Genomic DNA, 9,413 nt, shown 5'->3' on the forward strand with positions numbered 1-9,413 from the left:
TCGCGCTGAAAGACAGCGGAATCAAAATTCAAATCCTAGATAGGACCTAGTGACGGCTTTCATGCCATCTCCCCCCCGCGAAGTAATACTTAACGGTTGTACCGCGAGAGGGATACGGAGAGTAGGGGGGTTTTTAGTGGGTGAGGTAATTCCAAGTCCCACACTTATCGGCTTTCAAAGCTTTTCCCTCCTATACATACAAAAAAAAAAAAAAAAAAATATGTACATACATATGCACATGTACACACGGAATATTAACTCTAACTCACTTCCTTCTCTAACGCCCAGCCAAGTAAAATTAGTATACTCTTTCATAGACAAATCCTTCCTACGACTTAGATATATTTTAGAATTTTTGGAATACTTTTTGGAATAATCTATCCTCTCCATTCTTTCTTAAAATTCTTTCTTTCAAATATGCATTTGGGTCCTTCATTAAATCTCGTTCGTCACTCTTTTTCTTAGAGCCTTATTTCCTAATCTTCATTCCCCTAAGACAACGGAACCCCGCAGCATCAGCCCTATCAGGATTAAGCCGGAATACTGAATCTTACGTAAGATTCATAAGAACATCTTCGGACCTTATCATTTGGTCATCTTTGACTTCCATCAAAGGCAATGTTAATGTCAGTATCCCTTTTATTCTAACTAATTTCATTGCCTTTTTTGTAGGTCTGTTGTTTGAGGGCTAATTATGTGACAGCCTATTAGCAACTCGGTAAATATGTGCCGAGCGGAGAAAGGCGAAGACCTAATACCCATTCCACCCATTCCATTCATGAACATTTACTCCATGGACCCTGGTCCAGCACCTCCTCTGTAGCTTGCCTGCACGTCTCAACCTTCTTTTCATTCATTAGATATGCGAACCTTGCTCCCGGGCTGATTATGACAAAGCACTTTTACCCAATTGGGTAAATTAGGTGGAAACTGAAAACTAAATGAAACGCCCTCTCTTCCGCTGCTTTAATTTCTGTTAAGCTAAACTTTAGCCAGAATAAGGGAGAGGGACCAGAACATTATATTACGCTTTGACGTTTTTCTTTTTTGTTCTGCTCGTTATTTTGCATATTTTTTCTGCGGCACTCTGGTGAACTCGGACCACGAACCGTAGCAATTATTTTGCATTACCGAAAGGGTTTAACATTTGCGTTTTAGCAGCAGCTAGCCGCTTATAACGACCGGCTTTGAACTGGTGCGGTAGGTGGAGCAGATCCAAGGTGGACAATTGTCCCGTAGGTTGTTCGCCTTGTAACTGCTTTCGTTTGTGTACCCTTTATACAGTTTTGAACGACCATAGGGCTAAAGAAGCGGTAAATCGTCTTAATTCGACACGAGCCAATTAAAACATACGAGTATCTAGTTGAATTTAAATATCCGTTGAAACTCTCTTACGCTGGTAAAATAAAACTACATCGTACCAAATTGCACTTCAAAATATTTATTTATGATAACACTACTCGAGAAAATCGAACTTTTTTGTTTTTTTTTCTATGTCAACACCACAAATTGTTTGGGTAAACTTTATAGATGTATTTATCAGCTTTATAGAATGACGAAGTTCATTACAACCAGGTGTAAGATATTTAAGTTAAGTGAAAAAATGAGCTAACTATAAAAAAACAAGCTTTAAAAAAAAATAAATAAAAACAAAAATCAATAAATATGTTCTGACATAGGAAAAAAAATATATTATCGGACCATATCTAAGCCTCATATCTTTCAAAAAAAGTTGGTTTGGTTGCTTGAGGGAAAATTGTGACAGGTAGTATAATTTACCTCTGATCATACGCTATGATTCTGCACTTCCCGCTTAGAGCCCACGGATGTTTTAGATACGGTGATACTACAGGGGTCGCCACACAATGTTCGATTGCTGTAACTCTTACAGTTGTATCCTCTTATATGGCCTATAGTTATTATAAAATGTATATGTGTTAGCTATACGGAAAATATGAAACTGCGCCCCGCGTTATAGGGTAATCTACCTGACGATACCTCTCCCAGCCAACATTACCAAACATTTTTTGCGACTGTTGCGACGACGATGATAAATTGTTGTAATTAATTTTTATTTAACTGAGGAAATGGAAATTTTTTTTTTGTGTTGCCATTTTTAAATTGGCTTAAAATGTCAGTTAGTATTGTGGCCAGGATTGTGCTTCATCATGTCAAACTTGGGGCACGGAAAATATACGGGTACCCATACTCACCACTGAGAGGTGTAGCACTTTATGATGTCTATTAATTAAGCTACATGAGGATGGGGGAGGTTGAACGAGAGAAGGAAGGTATGGTTACGGTGAAGAGGAAGGGATGCTCGACTACATGTTGTGAGTGATAATTACAAGTTGCTAAATCAGTCCGCACTCTCAATTGTCGAACCGTAAAGAAAAAGAGACAGATAGAGACGAATACAAAACATAGAAATTAAAGCCAGGAGGGACGTGTGAGACGCTTCTTACGCGTCACAACTCTTATACCGGGTACTCGGTAGTACATCTGTACCTACAACTACATCTACATCTCTTCTCACGCACAATCGCTCTTTTAGCTCGCCCCCCTCCCCTAGAGCCACACACTGCACGAAACAGTGTGTAGAATGAGAGAATATAAAAAAAACGAGAAGGGACGTGTGAGACGCTTCTTACGCGTCACAACTTTTATACCCGGCACTCAGTACTACATCTGCAACTTAGCGGTTATTTGTCAAATTTTACATTTTTTTTTCATCTGTCATCTACATCAACAACACTACTCACGCCAACACGCTCCTTTAGCTCGCCACCCTCCCCTAGAAACACACTTTGTAGAGTCAGGGCAGAGTCGCGGCAGAGGCAGCGGCAGAGGCAGCGGCAGAGATGTGTCAGGGACAGAGGCCATAAAGTGCGCGAAGCAGAGTGTGCTGCTATAAGCTGCGGGACGGGGTGGGTTTGGCCACTGAATTCTCCATTGTGGCTATAATAATGATCCAATCGGATCCCAATTTGGTGATCTGATAGATATGGTCATTCCCTACGGAATGGCGTTTTTAGTTTTCTGTTATCTTCCAAATCGTAGATTTGGGAGGTTTTCGCCCTTTTGCGGGGGCGGGGCTCATTTTTGAAATACACTGGTTTCAGTGTGAGCATACTGGTGCCAAAATTTGGTGGCTCTAGCTCCTATAGTCTATGAGAACTAGCCGACAAACAAGACGGACAGACGGACGGACGGACGGACAGACGGACAGACAGACATGGCTCAATCGACTCGGCTATTGATGCTGATCAAGAATATATATACTTTATGGGGTCGGAAACGTTTCCTTCTGTGCGTTACATATGTACATCCACTTTGTGCACAAATACAATATACCCTATTTACTCTTCGAGTACCGGGTATAAATTTCTTCATTCCATACGGATAGACATTCTTAGAATTTCATTTATATTCAAAATTGATTTTTTAAATACACTTGTAACAGAGCGAGCATACAGAAGTCTGTATGCAAAGCTTGGTTGCCCTATCTCTTATGGTCTCTGAGTACAAGGCGGTCATAAGGGCGACTGAGTACAAGGCTTTATCGACTATTGATGCTGATCAAGAATATATATATTTATGGCGTCGGAACCGTTTCCTTCTCTGCGTTACGTACATCAACTTTTCCCCACAATTACAATATACCCCATTTACTCATCGAATATCGGGTTTAATTAGGTCGACGAGCCTTTGGAACCTATTTTATTGGTTTATTCCTCTATAGAAACCACTGACACAAAAAGTTTCTGTCTTTCCATCAAATTGAAAAAGAAATCCCAAGCCAAACTCAAACAAGGGTACGCATTGAATCCTTTCATTTAAAGATCCCGGACTCTCTCTCTATCCCTCTTTGTTTCTCTTCTATCTAACTGTCCCAATGTGTGTAATGTGTACAAACTTTTGTCTAAGTATTACCAATAAAATTTATGGAGAAATAGTCTAAAACTATTTGGCTGTAGATAAAAAAACTTTTCCACATTGGCCAGGGGTAGAAAACTCAACAAGAAACTCTCAAAATGCTGTAAAAGAAGCAATATTAAAATTCTCAACCCAAACGATACCCTACCCCTACCCTAACCCTACCACAAAGGGAGAGACCAAGGGAGGGACCTACCACAAAGGGAGAGACAGGGGGAGCGTAACGGTAGAATACTTATGTAAGTAAGGGTTTGGGCGTCTCCACCGCTCATTCTACCCTTTCCCTCGCTTTCATTGGTATCTCAAAAGTCTATGGCATTCAAGTTTTAAGGCAATGAGCTGGGCTGTTAATAAACAAAGTTGAACGAATCAGCATTGTATCGGGATGGTTTTGGGGAGCTTTAAACTTGATTTTCGAGAATCTACGGAAGGGCTTGGGTCCCAAACTAATTAATTATTGATTAAACCACAAGAAAACCGAAAATTTTGCATTGATATTGACAAGATGAGTGCAAAGTATTTATCGAAGAAACGGTAAAAGGAAGCGTATAGTATTTGATATTGAGCAGAATCAACAGAGTAAATCGACGGCCTTCTTCCCCCCTTCCGCCATCTATTTCTTGAACAACTTTTTTATTTTTATGCTGTCTAAAACTTAGCATAGGTAATTATGTTTCCTATACTCTAGAAATCGTTTTAGGAAAATTATTGACATACCTAAGCGAAAATACATACATACATACATATGTATGTACATATGTACATACGCAGAGCAGTTCTCTGCCTCTGTTAAATCATTTACAACCCAATCAAAGTTTATTTTGGCAGGTGTTGCTTTCCTCTCTGTTTCGCACTCCCTCCTACCGTTCTCCCTTCTTTCTCCCGACACAGATCCAAACTTCTTTTGGACCATTGAAGCCGAAACACGCACAACTTTCAGCTACTTGTAATTAGCTTTTCATGTCCGATTAGAATCCAAAAGGCGATAGTCCCTCCCTCGCCATATGCTTGTTTACTCTCGCTCTTCCCCAATCCTCCCACCATTCTAGACCCTCACCACCAAAGCTGCTGTCTTTTCCAAACTTTACTTACAAAACCTCTCCTTCAATCGCTACGAAAGACTAAACTTTTTGATTGAGAAAACATCATTAACGCACGTAAAAGGTGAACTAACTATTTACGGTTATGATTGTGTATTTTGTGTGTGTGTGTCTCAGTGTACCTGTATTTGTAGGTTAAAAGTTTCAGATTTTTCCGATGGTAAGAATCAAACAGGGGAGTTTGCGAGAATAGCGGTACATACATATGTATGTAGTGGAGGAGAACCAGCAAAAAGTTTATTTTCTCATTTACCACAATCACTAATAAGGTTTTTTGTTGACTTTTGACCGACATAATCAGAGGTTGGCGGGGTAGACTTAAAAAATATGTGTCTATTCCAAAGTAAATTAAATAATTGATTTAATTTTGAAATTAAGGTTAGCAAAACCCAAGCGGATGAAGAGAGAATTTCAGCAGTAGCGCGAGCCCAATCAAGATGGCATTAAACGTAATCTGATTTGGAGATGGGAATTTTGTCTGAAATTTGTTTAAAACGTAAGAATCGTAAGAAATTAAGGAAAGTATTTAGGAAAGTAAGCGTGTGAGACGCTTCGTATGATTCGCAACTTTTATACTCAGTCAGTATATGTATAGCTTAGCGGCTTTTTTTAATTTTACATTTTCTCTATATCTGTGATCTATATCTACATCACTTCTCACGCCAGTTCAAGATCTGTTAGCTTTCCCTCCTCCCCTAGAGCCAGACACTGCACGAAGCAGAGGGTGGAATGATAGAACGTGCAAAAAATAAAAAAATAAACTGTTTAGTAACTAAAAATAAATGTTTTCATTCTTGCTATAATTATTATCCCAATTCGGGAATGTGATTTCCTACGGAATTTAATTTTCAAATTTCTGGAAGGGAGCAGTGCGGATATTTGAAACAAACTTGATTAAGTGCGATATCACAAGGGTCTTCACACAAAATTTGTTGACTCTAGCTCTTGTGGTCTTTGAGAACGAGGCGTCAAACAAGACGGACGGACAGAAGGCTTTATCGACTCGGCTATTGATGCTGATCAAGTACACATATGTATGTATGTACATATGTATATACACTTTATGGGATCGGAATCGCTTCCTTCTGCACACGCAGTGCGGGGCTCTGGGGGAGGGTGGTGGGAAGGTTCATACATATGCTGAGTACCGGGTATAAAAGTTGTGACACGTAGGAAGGAACCTTGTCCTCGTTCAATTTGAAAACATTGTTTTGTTGCTTCGTTTTCTTTATGTCCACCACATTATGTGGCACCGACATGAGATGGAGCCGCACCAGAATGAGGTGGGTTTGGTGAGTTTGTACTCTGTCTCGGGGACCAACAAAAGTTGGTTGGATTAATGTAAACTGAATACATTCAAGTGTGTTTTCTTAAATAGTCTAATTTTAAATCTCTTAATTCTAAAAAGTGATTCTTAGCCATGAAATGACTACTCTTTTATTTAACTGTATGTACATACATATGTATCCATATACAAAAGTATTTATATCCTACTCGCATATTGGCCACATGGAACACAACATTAGGTTTTGGCTTTGGAATCAAAGGCCTGGCGAGAAACCCTAATATAAGACTTCCTCAAAATCGACTTGAAGGTACCCCACACCCGAGCTGATGGCAAAATACAGTCACCAAAGTAAAAAAAATGTTCCACTTCGTTTTTCGCTTCAATTACAAATTGCAGCATCAAAAGTTTGACATTTTCTTTCTGTCGTTGCGCACCCACAACACTACACAGGGAAAAAAGCTCAAGAACATAAAGGTTATGAAAATGTAACAGTTCCAATTCAAAAATATAATATACATACATACATACATATGTAGGTATTTATCGCCATCGCTGGGTAGCCAAGGCCGTAATTAGATCGTTTTTGGGATCATCACGAAAAGAATCCATTGCTTTTATAAGTGTATCGCTCCACAGCCTGTTCTTGATCCACCCTTCATTTTCGACTTACTTTCCTGCTGCTGTTCTCCTGCTCCTGTTGTTGCTATTGTTGGCTAACAATGCTTTTCGGCTCGTAACTGTTACTCTGCTCCTTGAAGCTGCTGCTTGCTGAATGCCGAACGACGAAAGGAAAGCAATTTTCCAGCAATATGTTGAACGTATTAGAATTTTGTTTACACTCGAAATGGAAAACATGTTGTGCAATGCAAGTTTGAGAAGGGCAAGGGAGGGACCGTAAAAAGAGATATAGAGACAAACTGAGAGTGAGAGTGAGGAAAGGAAGCTTTCCATGTGTACAAATATCTTTCGCTAATTTGTTTACTCTGAAATGTAGTTGTCGGGATTTTGGTGAGCGTGGGAGTGAATGTTGATTTGGGTTTTCAAAGCATGTTCCTCGACAAATTTGGAAAAAAACCGTCAGTTGTAGTTCCACCCGTGTAAATATGTATGTATGTATGTACATACATACATACATACATACGTATTTACATATATAGACCGTATGCTAATTATTTTATAGAAGACCCAGTAACTCTAGCAGCTGTGTTAATAACTCAGCCACAAACTGCTCAATGTATACACTCAAAATAATGCACAATTATTTCAAAGCGTTTTCATTAATTAGCTTTCTGATGCTGCAGCAATGGATGCAGTCCTACAACACAGTGTAAGAAAGTATAGTTTTTGTAAGTCGCTGTAGGTATGGCGCATCGAAAAGTGACAGATTTCCAGAAAATTTTATGCCTCATATCCTCTAACTGTCCCTTTGTGTTAAATGTGTATATACTTTTGACAAATGCACTATGGGTAAAAAGCCCGTTTTTTTCGCATTAACCAAACCAAAAGAGCTAGAGCTCTACAAATTGGCATGAATGTTCGTTAGACTAAAGTAGAATTTCGGAAAAAAAATTTAGTCATGTGGACCCCGCTTACCTCCCGCCCCCATACAAACTGGAACCCGTTTACGTTGTACTTATTTATTATAAAAAACGGTATTCAAAAGAGTAATTATGATAAAAGTTCCTTTAAAACATTTTAGAACTTTAAAAAATATATTTGTACTAGGTACTAGGTAAAAATCTTCCAAAACCAGTTTTGTTCTATCTGGATATTTAGGAATCAGAAAGGTTAAGTCGCATTCAAATATTTTACCCAAAAAAAATTACATAAATGCCAAAAATTCGGGCTTTTTACCCATAGTGAAATGGTCAAAAACTCCTCCATTATTAATTGAAGACAGACCAAAGACAAACCGCTTGGGGAATTCTAGAACGAGAGCTTGAACTAGTGGGGACACGGCCCTGCAAAACTATATTTTCTGTTTCTGTCTCAGGGCAAAAATAAAAGGAAACTAAAAACGCCATTCCGTAGGGAATGGCCATATCTATCAGATCACCGAATTGGGATCAGATTGGATCAGTATTATAGCCAGAATGAAGAAAGTGGTTACCCCACCCCGTACAGCAGTTTTCAGCAGTTATGCTGCCTAATATAATCAGTTCGCTCCAGCTCCAGTCTATCACTCTGCTCCCGCTCCAGCGCTTTCGCGCTCACCAACACGCACGCATTTGGAGTGCGTTATCTCGTCATCTGCTGCCAAAAACTGCGAAAACACCAAATACCGCATGCAACTTCGTCGCGGCTGATACCGGGTAGATGGACAGGAGCATGGCCCCTGCTCCCCCTGCTCACCCCGCTCGACCTGATCCACCACCTGTTAATTTTATGGACTGGCAAGCCCTAAAACGAGCCATAAGGAATTGTAGGGGACCAAGGAAGCTGACGAAAGTCAACACACTGGAATATGCGTCAGAAACTGAAGGCTCCAGCTCAGAAACTGAGCCTGAGGAAATCAAAAGGAAGAATGCCCGTAAGCAGACCCCCGCCGAACAACTAGATGGGTCCAGTACTAGCTCTGCAGTGAGGGCAGCGCTTTGCAACAACAGATTTGCGGCTCTGTCCAATGAGGAGGACTCCTCCGAAGATGACCAACCAGCTCAAATACCAGCTCAAAAGCCGAAGCAGGAACATCAACCCAAAGCAATTAAGCCCACGCCAATCTTCATCCCTGATGTGACAAACATTAAAATGTTCACCAGTGCCATTGCCGGAGCGGGTAAGGAATTCACGTACAGTGCAACCAGTAACAACAACATTAGGGTGATGACAAATGAGAAGACAAGCTACACGGCGCTGAAGAAGTACCTGGATGAATCAGGGTAAAGGTACCAGACCTTCCAGCCCAGAGATGAGCGGCCATATCGTGTCGTCATCAAGGGATTACACTACTCTACAGAAATCGAAGATATTAAGGCAGCTCTACGCAGCCAAGGCCACGTCGCTAGGGATGTCCATAACCTGGTCAACAAGTCGAAGAAACAGCGATACTGCATCTTCTTTGCAAACCTTGAGCCGGCCAGCAACAACAA

The sequence above is a fragment of the Drosophila subobscura genome, chromosome J (genome assembly GCF_008121235.1).
Source record: "Drosophila subobscura isolate 14011-0131.10 chromosome J, UCBerk_Dsub_1.0, whole genome shotgun sequence".
Lineage (NCBI taxonomy): Eukaryota > Metazoa > Arthropoda > Insecta > Diptera > Drosophilidae > Drosophila > Drosophila subobscura.